Consider the following 11159-nt stretch of genomic DNA (forward strand, 5'->3'; position numbering starts at 1 on the left):
TTTAACTAATTGGGTATCGAACGTTGTTCATGTCATAAAGAAGCAGGGCACGATCCGAGTATGTGTTGATTACTTGGGCGTGAATCATGTTTGTCCAAATGAAAATTATCTGACCTCATTCATTGACCATATTGTTGATGACTACGCTGGCTGCAATATTTATTCATTCATGAATGGATTCTTGGGGTATAATCAAATAAATATTCTCCTGAAAAACCAACCTAAGACTGCATTTATTTTTAGGGTACTTTTTCTTATCAAAAGATCCCATTCGGTTTGAAGAAAGTTCGGGCCATCTTTCAGCGTGCCATGGATTACAATTTCCATGATATTAAACATATCATCCAACCCTATTTGGATGATCTCCTAGCTCACTCCAAACATCAGAATGATCACCTGATGCATCTGAGGGCTATTTTCCTCCATTGTAGACATTATAATATTCAACTTGACCCATAAAAATGTGTGTTTTGTGTAGTTTCTAGTCGATTCCTTGGTTTTTTCATTTCAAAACAAGGAATTTGTATTAATCCTTTGAAAGGGTAGGCCGTCATGGACTTACCTGCACCTTCTTCTCTAGTTCAGTTACAAAGCCTCCAAGGGCAAGTTAACTAGGTTCTTTCCTAACTATGCTAAGATGACCAAAGGATTCACTTGCTTACTAAAAAAGGGGGTCCCCTTCCATTGGGGTGACACTACACATAAAGCGTTTAATGCCTTGAAAGATGTACTGGTTCAGGCATCTCTTTTATACCCCCTGACTATCAGCACGACTATTTCCTATATCTTGCTACTACCACTTCTACTATAGCAATGGTATTGGTCCGAGAAGACGATATAGGGACAAAAAATCCCATTTATTATCTAAGTCAAAACTTTAATGATACAAAAATCAGATATACTCACACAGAAAAGTTGGCTTTGGCAGCCGTTCAAGCAATCCAAAGATTTTGCCATTACATCTTGCTTCGGAAAACTAAGGTCATTTCGGATTGCAACCCTACGACATACATATTGTCACATCAATTAATGGGTGGAAATTATTCTAAGTGGATCGTTATTCTCCAAGAGTTCAACCTGGAATTCATCAAATCTTAGTCAAAGAATATGCTATTTTTCGTAGAGCTAATGTGCAATCTCCCTTCCCTTGATTCAGAATCTACATCTGAAGATTCCATCCCTAACAAGTCATTATTTTTTATTGCGTCATCTGACCCATGGTATGGAGATTTCTTGATTTATCTCCAGACCCAGACTTTTTGACCTAATACCTCTCGCTCTAGCGATGTATTCGATATCAATCTCAAAATTACGTGATTATCAACAACACCCTTTACCGTCATGGTATCGATACGATTCTACAAAGGTGCCTCACTCTTAAGGAGGATGATAAAGTCTTGAATCAATTCCACTTAGAGGCATGTGGCAAACATATATCTAGTTACACTACCGTGCAAAATATCTTATACACCGGTTACTTTTGGGCTACTATATTTCACAACTATATTCTCATCGTCCAAAAGTGTCATGTGTTCCAGATCTATGATCGTAAGATCTGTGCTCAACCTACCCTATTACATCCCATTGTAGCTCTTGGTCCCTTTGCAAAATGGGGTATCGACTTTATGACATGTAACCCTCACTCGGCCAGGGGGCATGGATATATCATTTTCATTGTTGACTACTTTACTAAGTGGGTTGAGGTGATGCCTACATACAACAACATGGGCGAAACAACTACATATTTTTTCTTGAATAATGTTATTGCTAGGTTTGGAATCCCACAATAAATAGTTACGGATCACAGAAAACATTTCCGGAATGATATGATGACCAAAATAACCACTAAGATGGGACTTTCACATGAAAGTTCCACAACCTACTATCCTCGGGCTAATGGATAGGACGAGGCTATTAACAAAATTCTTATTATTATGCTTCAATGCATGGTAGGGGTCCACGAATCAGACAAGCACTTTCTTCTTTATGTTGCCTTGTGAGCATATCGAACCTTAGTTAGGACTGCTACAGGATTCACACCCTTCCAGTTGGTATATAGTTTGGAAGAAATCCTCCCCATTGAATGTGAAATTTCATCATTAAAACTAGCTTTTGAACGTCTTCCTGTTGCTTCCATAGAGGAGGAGAATCTTTTGCATTTGACTTGTTTGGATGAGACTCGGTGCGATGTTGCCTTAGCGAACAAAGCTCATAAAATATGCATCAAGGAATAATATGACAAGAGTGTCAAGCCTCGTGTTTCTCAGAAGTAGACCTGGTTCTCTTATATGACCAGGAGGTTGATAAGTTAGGTCCAGGAAAGTTCCAACCCATGTGGCTAGGTCCATACATTGTCAAGTGAGTCCTTGCAAGATAATCCTACGAAGTAGTAGACTTAGATGGAGTTCCACTGGTGCTGCCTCAGAATTGGTTGTACCTCAAAAAATACTATGCTTGATCCCATGCGTAGTACATTGTGTACATACTGTCTATAGGTGTGTTAAGTGTGTTTGCAGTATGTTTTTTTAGAGTTTATGACGGTTTCTACTGATCCTTTTTACGTTTGGTTTGTAGATGTTTACCTCTCCCGAAACATATATTGGTTATGGTGATGATGCTATTCATAGTACTTGGAACCTATCTTCTGTAGTGTGGGCCATCTTTGCTCCAAATGGTGAGCTAGTGAGTATGCAAGGGATTTTCATTCATCACTCTACTAACAACATCACTTATTACAGCGCAGTGGTGGAGCTACTATCTGATGTTATTTTACATGGTATTTGTCATTTAGTTGTCAGGCTCGACTCACAACTCGTATTAATATAAATTATGAATATATATTCAATGAGAAATCCCACCATCCTTCACATGGTGTTGAGTGTCAAAATTTTCTTCCATTTTCATCCATATTTCCATCATTTCATGTCCATTTAGCCTTCATCTTATGCTATCTAGCCCTAAAACGCTACATCAAGTAATCATCTTCACAAACATATGGGTTAGAATCCTTATTGTCCAAATTTATTATTTTTCTGAATTATACGTGAGTTAATGACTAAAAAATAGGAAATTAACATAGTTTCATATACCTATATATGTTTTATGAGTTTCGTGACATGTGTAGGCTTATTTGAGGATTCTAGAAGGTTCATACTTGTCCTCCCAAGCACAAATTCGAATTTCAACTCAAGATGTGGACCATATTCCAAGGAGAAAGATCATGGAGATATTTATAAGTCATAGGATTTGAATCTAATATTTAGGGATAAGATGAGACAAGTATGGATCTATAAGATATTTAAGGGATCTACATTTATTGAGTAGATAACACTAACTCATGTATAAATAAGAGGTGCGTCCTTCAAAGGAGGCCAACAGTTATCAGTTATTCATTAGCATCAGATTTATGATTGTTCATTCAGCCTGAATAATATCACTATCTCCAAAATTATGAGTTATGAGTGTTGTTTGATTCTTAAGGTGTGATAGTTGTTCATGTGTGCTCATTGAGGAATGGAAGGATCCCCATCAACCACAATCTACATACAATTGTAACATAGTTTGATTTTTGTTATTTCCTTTCTGCAAGTATGATTTACTTTCTGCAAGTATGATTTCATTTCCTAGATTTGATTTGATTGTCATTAAACTGCTTGCTTACTAGTTATCCTAGTTTTCTTGCTTGACAACTAAATCACTAGTTGTTATTTACTGCTTTCTCACTAGTTGTTATTTACTGCTTTCTAGATTATCATAGTTTGCTTCTTATAGTTTTTCATAGATTAGTTTGTTTTTGAATAGTTTAGAAAGGCCATGGTGTTCATTCATTCCACCTTTAGAATTTAACTTCCATCCCTAGAATTTAATTCAGTTTTCTTGCATGTGATTTCTTTTGTAGTTTTCTTTAGTTATAATTGTAATATGCATTTCCATTCTAAACAAACTTTCTACAACAATTTCATATGAGGTCCCATATATTTTGGTTTTCTTCTAAGTTTACGAAACCCCCAGGTTGACAAATTAAATGACAAGGATTTAGCATACAATTAAATCACCCTACATTTTGGCGTCATTGCCAAAGAAGCAAACTTAGATGTAACTAAGTTATGAGGATTGTTTAGGAAGCATTTTCATTTAGGGTTAGCTGCATTTAGGAATTTTAATTTAATTTTATTTGCATTTGCATATAGAAAACATAGAAATAAGATAAAACATCAACAAATCAAAAGCCCCCATTCACTAAAAAATAAAAATAAAAAATCACCATAAAAATCCAATTGCAAAAACAAGATCTGAAGAGCTTTGTGCCATGACAGTTGAAGAAGATCAAAAACCTAAAGATCACATTCAAATTTGGTCTCAACTAATCATTAGGCTACAATTTTTAACATCAAATCTTCATGATCATGTCCAAGAATTCACTAGGGTTTATTTTTCAAACTTGGATATGAGATTACTCATGATCTTGTTACGCAAATGGATGCATTGGAAATTCTCTTATACTTAAGATAATGTTTCATTTCTTTTTAAATAGAATAGGACTAACAAATAAACACAAGTTTTTTGTGATTTTTAGAATAAATTTGCAATTTTGTGGTACAGTAAGGACCACTCATTTACTAACCCTTGGCAGGAAAATTACAATAAAACAAACGATTGTGAAAAAAGGAAAACAAGCGAAGATTAAAGAGCAATAATTTTAGGCATGAGATCGATTCTTTTCATTTTACTTTCTGAATCCAAATTTTAAGAATTGATTAATGAAATCTTAAGTATGCTCTCTTCCTGTGCTTTGTGTGACTTGGAGGATCAGAAAAATAAAAATTTATGTTAGTAATTAAAATAGAATTTAATTTTCTTTTGAAAAAATAAAAATAAAAACAATTAAAAAACCGCATAAAATCAACATGCACCTTTGTCCTTAGCCTTGAACTAGATTTGTCAAATAAAGGGTTGATCTCGAGGGTTTGCACTGGTTTACGATCACCTTGAAGTTAAAAATGCAAATTTCAAAATTTCCAGTGCTAAAGAAATACTGAAATCAGTGGGATAGCTTGAGAGCTTGACTCCTGCTAGTGTGTGATTTATCACTAGCAACGAGAAGGCATCGCAACTATCCGACCCTAAAAAAAAAAATTGTCAAGGAAGCTGCTTGAGAATTGTGCATTATGCTACTATCTTGTGCCCATTTTGGAGCCATAAGCTCTTTTGGATGGAGACCATTCCATTAACGGAACCCTTGAAGTGGAAAAGAAAGTCTAGGCTGAGGTTTTCTTTTACTTTGCACATAACAATGTGTTGATTGAGGATATTTTGTTAAAAACTCGATATGGTGACTCCTGGTAAAGAGAAGAGGAGATATGGATATCATTTCTAGCTCACATTTCTGCATTTCCTGACATCAAACATTCCAAATTTCCAGATCTAGCAGTCGATCCAGAAGCAATTGATTTTGTTACCTGAGCAAAGGCCACATATGTAGCAGTTTTGACCAGTCATTTTAAAATGAATTTTATGACCAATTGGAAGCGAATTTCGAAAAAATAAAACATGGGTTTTCTTCAGAACGGGGTCAATTATGTTGAGTAAGTCGCTCAAATTCATTACCATTTGAGATATGTTTTGGGTTCTTTGGATCCTTATTTTGCAGATTGCGTGGAAAAATGGTTTTTCAATTTAATGCACAAACTGCTTCAGTTGCGGTCGTGCTAGAAGGATCATGTCTATGACTAAAATATATGGTTTACCTGATCTACAAGAGGTGAATCCACCAAGTTAACTCTTGGAGATATGATCTGATGATAGCATAGATAGCATGTTATGTTTTTACAGCATTTATTCTTGGCATTTATCCAACTGTTATCCACAATGACTTCGACTCGAAACCAGTATGAACTTGGACAATAATATTCCACCGGTGATTTTTAGTTATGCAAAGAATAAACGAAAATCTTACTTTTGTCTTCGCTCCCTTCTCTTGATATCGTTTAAGCGCCTCTGGTGAGTCAACAATGTCGACTGAATTGTCTGCGTCCATGTTAGTTCTCAGCAACCGTTACGAACCTAGTGAATCCTCACAGAGCCTTCTGAGCAGACGAGGTTCAAGAATGTATAATTCGAGCCATTTTATTCAAGTGGATGACACCGGAGTTTATTTAACGTCCCTAGCTATCACTATATTGATCACAACAACAGTCACCATTGGAATTTTGTTATTCACGCTTATTATTACATTATCTATACTATTGGCAACCTGTCAAAGCAAGCCTGATCTTATGGTTAAGAAAAGGGCTAAGAGCATTGGAGATAGTTGACATGTGCAGAAGACTTACACTGAAATTTGAGCTTAATAACTTGCAGGGGAATAATGTGTTTCCCCGTATGTTTGAAGAGTATGTTTTTCATTACGGAGAAAAGTAATCATTTAGAGAACGAAATCTTCCGTCGTCAATCACCTCTTGAGCTGCGAATGATAGCCCACATTACAAAGATTTTCCACATGCATTTTCAAGAAGCCTAAAGAAGTCGATCTTCTGCCAGAGTGGGAGAGGGGCATTGGTAGTGGATATCTGTCTGAGATAGATAACTTGAAAATGACCAAGTTTTATTTTAGATTTAAGAGTCTACATTTTGAGAGTCTGCAATTTGTTTGTCAATCTTTTAACGAAAACATCCTCTCGTAATTATACAAACGATTCTGACACAAGTGTTTTTATACATAATGATAATGTTTCTTTGAGTCTTGTAGACAGAACAACAACAACAACAAAAAATTCCTACGGAATCAACAACTCGAAATCTCTCTACCATTGCTCAGCAAAAAAAGGTTTATAGGTAAAATACGCAGATCGGAAATACCTTGCCTTTTTAATAAAAATTTGTTGAATGAAATTTGCTCACTTTCATTAATCATTTTCCAATAAACAATCAATAAAACAAGTAGGGTATTTGCTAGTTTTTCTGGAAAAGGTATTTATTAATTCGAAGATTAGACTGATTATTTGCATAGCTGTGTATACCTAACTATCCACGTAGGATTTTAGCTATAGAAATTGTGCACATTCTGCAGCTGAAAAACAATCTTGCAGCTAAAAAACAATTATGCAGATTTGTATGCAACTCAATGATCTATTTGTCAACAATGAATTTTAATCATAAATTCATGATCAACATTCCATGTCATCTATCTACTTCATCTTTTAGATCAGCATCATGTTGACATGTCACACTCACACATGACTATTTTCACTATTTCACAAAAATTTAAAATAAGCATAACTTTCTCATACAACATCAGTTTTTAATGATTTAAACATCAACGGAAATATATCAATGAGATCTACACAATGAGAATGTTGTCATAAAAAATTGAAATAGTAAAAGAATGAAGAAAATGCCAACAAGACATGACATATATAAATGAAGGCACTAGTTTTGGAACAGGTAAAAAATCATTTGATTTTCTTTCCTGAATTTATTTTATTAGTACCAATTCTCAGTTTTTTGTGTAAATGCCATAAATAGAGAGATTTATCACCTCTCTCTTTTGATAATCTTACATTTCATTGCAGAAAAAGTACTAGTTTTTTTTGCAGGTTCCAAGAAGATAAACATATGACCACAAGCAGTGTCTCTCAAGGACCACATTTCTTCAAAACATGATCAAAGAAACATAAAAAGTGAAATATCAAAGCATGAGCACATGATTTTGGATAAAGAATGAAAAATCAGATCCATCACACCATTTCAAAACCTTTGAGATACCAGTCTTACCATTGCATTCCTACTTATTTAGTCAATAAAATATTCATCTCATTTTCCTTCATAGCCATTTTCCTGCCTCGCTTTCACTAACTTGTAACCCAACAATAAAACCATTGAGCTCCCTTACAAAGCTGATTCATTTATTTTCCTTTTCATTTTCTCAAATCAACCTTGATCCACTGCAAAAATTTTCATCCATAGTCCTTCAAAATCATTGTTTTATGATCACATCAGATGATGGAGGATTCATTAAGGCCTCTCTTCTAACAAGTCTTGGCCTATCGACATCAACACATTATCTAGGTTCAAGGCTATATTCCTTATTAGTATCCTAAGGCTTGTATGCCTTAATGACGAGTTCTCTCACTGATAATCATGTGGATACATCAATGTCCTTTGATCGTTGGATCTTGCAAGTGGCTCAACATCAGCTAATCTATTCGCACTTCACAAGATGTACTTAGCTACCTTGGCACTCATTGAAATTAATTGTGAGTTTGCCTCGCATTAGTTAATGACATCCATTAATGGCCAGTAATCCAATGACTTCTCTTCATGCTTGACATCAACACATTTATTCGCATGACTAGAATTGTACCATCAGGTTTTGTAACGATTGAAGACTAGATCATTTTATCAGTTTGCATCAGGAATCAATTTGTAACAGTAGCAATAAAGATCCCAATCTTGTCATAAACACAAAAGGAACAAAGAAGCAGATCAAATTCCTTTGTTTACATACTCTATGATCAAACATCAGTAGCCAAACTCTTTAGTATACACAACTCATCCACATTGAAGGTATGTGAAGGTATGTTGTTTTCTAATTTTTAGTCATACAATTCCTTAAAATTTAAAATTTTGATTTTGCAAAATTCATCACTCCTTTTATACTCCCTTTCTCATATTATCATAAACTAAAAAACACCTTTAGTTGGGGGGAAGGACATCAATTCATATTCACATTTCATACACCATCACACATTTTCATTTCATTCCAACTCGCATATTCTTCCCAATCAACTATTGTTACAGTATGATTCCAAAAGATTATATGCTTTGCAAATTATCAATTCATTGATAGTTACTATAAGACTTAAAAAGAAAATTCTCAATATTTTCATGTATTTTGATGCAACAAAAAATAATATTATTGTAACACAAGAACCAATACTCAAAAATTTCAGTTGTCACACAAGAACCAACCATAAAAAATATACGTTGCAATCAAATGTATTACACTTTGCAAAAGATAATATGATGAAGCAAAATTTGAAGATAATACATACAATCCAAAGCTCATAAAGAATCAAAGCATTACAAAAGGATCAACTTATAGATAAATGAATCAATGCAATAGTTGCATGAGGACATGCAACAACTTCAGTTCGAGGGTATGTTGAGTCTCAAAACTATCTTCCATTCTCATCCATGTTTCCATCATTTCATGTCCATTTAACCTTAATCTCATGCTATCTAGCCTTAAAACCCTACATCAAGTAATCATATTCATAAACATATGGGTTAGAATCCTTATTTTTGAAATTTATTTATTTTATGCATTATAAGTGAATTAATGATTAAAAACTAGGAAATTAACATAGTTTCATATGCCTATATATGTGTTATGAGTTTTGTGACATGTTTCAGCTTATTTGGAGTTTCTAGAAGGATCTTACTTGTCCTCCCAGGAAAAAATTCGAATTTCAACTCAAGAGGTGGACTGTATTCCAAGGAGAAAGATCATGGAGATCTTTATGAGTCATAGGATTTGTATCTAATATTTAGGGATAAGATGAGACAAGTATGGATCTATTATATATTTAAGGGATTTTCATTTAATGAGGAAATAACCCTAACTCATGTATAAATAAGAGGTGCATCCTTCAAAGGAAGCCAACAGTTATCAGTTATTCATTAGCATTAGATTTATGATTGTTCATTCAGCATGAATAATATCATTTTCTCCAAAATTATGAGTTATGAGTGTTGTTTGATTCTTAAGGTGTGATAGTTGTTCATGTGTGTTCATTGAGGAATGGAAGGATTCCCATCAACCGCAATATGCATACAATTGTAATACAGTTTTATTTTTGTTATTTCCTTTCTCCAAGTATGATTTACTTTCCATAAGTATGATTTCATTTCCTATATTTGATTTGATTGTCATTAAATTGCTTGCTTACTAGTTATCCTAGTTTTCTTGCTTGACAACTAAATCAATGGTTGTTATTTACTTCTTTCTAGATTATGATATAGTTGTTCATAGATTAGTTTGTTTTTGAATAGTTTAAAAAGGCCATGGCGTTCATTCATTCTGCCTTTAGAATTTAACTTCCATCCCTAGAATTTAATTCATTTTTCTTGCATGTGATTTCTTTTGTAGTTTTCTTTAGTTATAATTGTAATATGCATTTCCATTCTAAACAAACTTTCTACAACAGTTTCATCTGAGGTCCCATATATTTTGGTTTTATTCTGAGTTTACGAAACCCCCATGTTGACAAATTAAATGACAGGGATTTAGCATACAATTAAATCACCCTAAACATGGTTTTGAGAGTGCGACTTCTAGAAATAAATTTCGAGTTCATACAATATGAACATGTTTCTAGGAATCTTAACATGTTAGAAAATGCCCTACCTAATTACATTTTAGATATACATTTGCAACGAATGTAAATAAGCTTCAATTCACATCACATCATATTGAAAACGTAATAGGAACTAGGAAACACTGAAAATATGTGTGTGTGTGTGTGTGTGTGTGTGTATGTGTATATATATATATATATATATATATATATATATATATATATATATATATATATAGATTAAGTTTGGTTTTACAAAACTTTGTGCCCTGAGACACATGTCTACATTTCCCTTATGAAAAACTACATGTAGAGATCTAAGTAGACAAATCAATGGTGCTCTTGATAGAATGACACTACATGAGCTATCTTGCACAGTAATTGACCAATACGGCTAGGCAACTCCGATAGTGTATTGTTGAAGTCGCATTTGGAATATGATTGACCACGGTCTCATCAATCTTGTGTGTCAATCCCTCCATGTGGTGCTCTACCTCTGATAGTACCTCAACTACCTCAAGTCCACGTAGTGCATAATCTCCTACCGCAGTGACTTGTACTGGTTCGACTGCCTCCTCATGTGGATGTATGTCTGCACGATGGAGAAATGAAGAACCCACTAGTTGAACTGATCTAATATCTACACGAAAAAATCAATAGTTTAGTGTCAGAAAACATAAAAAACACAAAAACTTGTAAAAATTTCAAAAACTTAAATGGTTGAAATACTTTACCTAAAGCATCCCATTTCTCACCCTCATGTAGCATGAGCTCGGTATCATCACAGGAATCCATCCCTAC

The sequence above is a fragment of the Pinus tabuliformis genome, chromosome Q (genome assembly GCF_031772625.1).
Source record: "Pinus tabuliformis cultivar Carrire ecotype Pingquan chromosome Q, CPIR1, whole genome shotgun sequence".
Lineage (NCBI taxonomy): Eukaryota > Viridiplantae > Streptophyta > Pinopsida > Pinales > Pinaceae > Pinus > Pinus tabuliformis.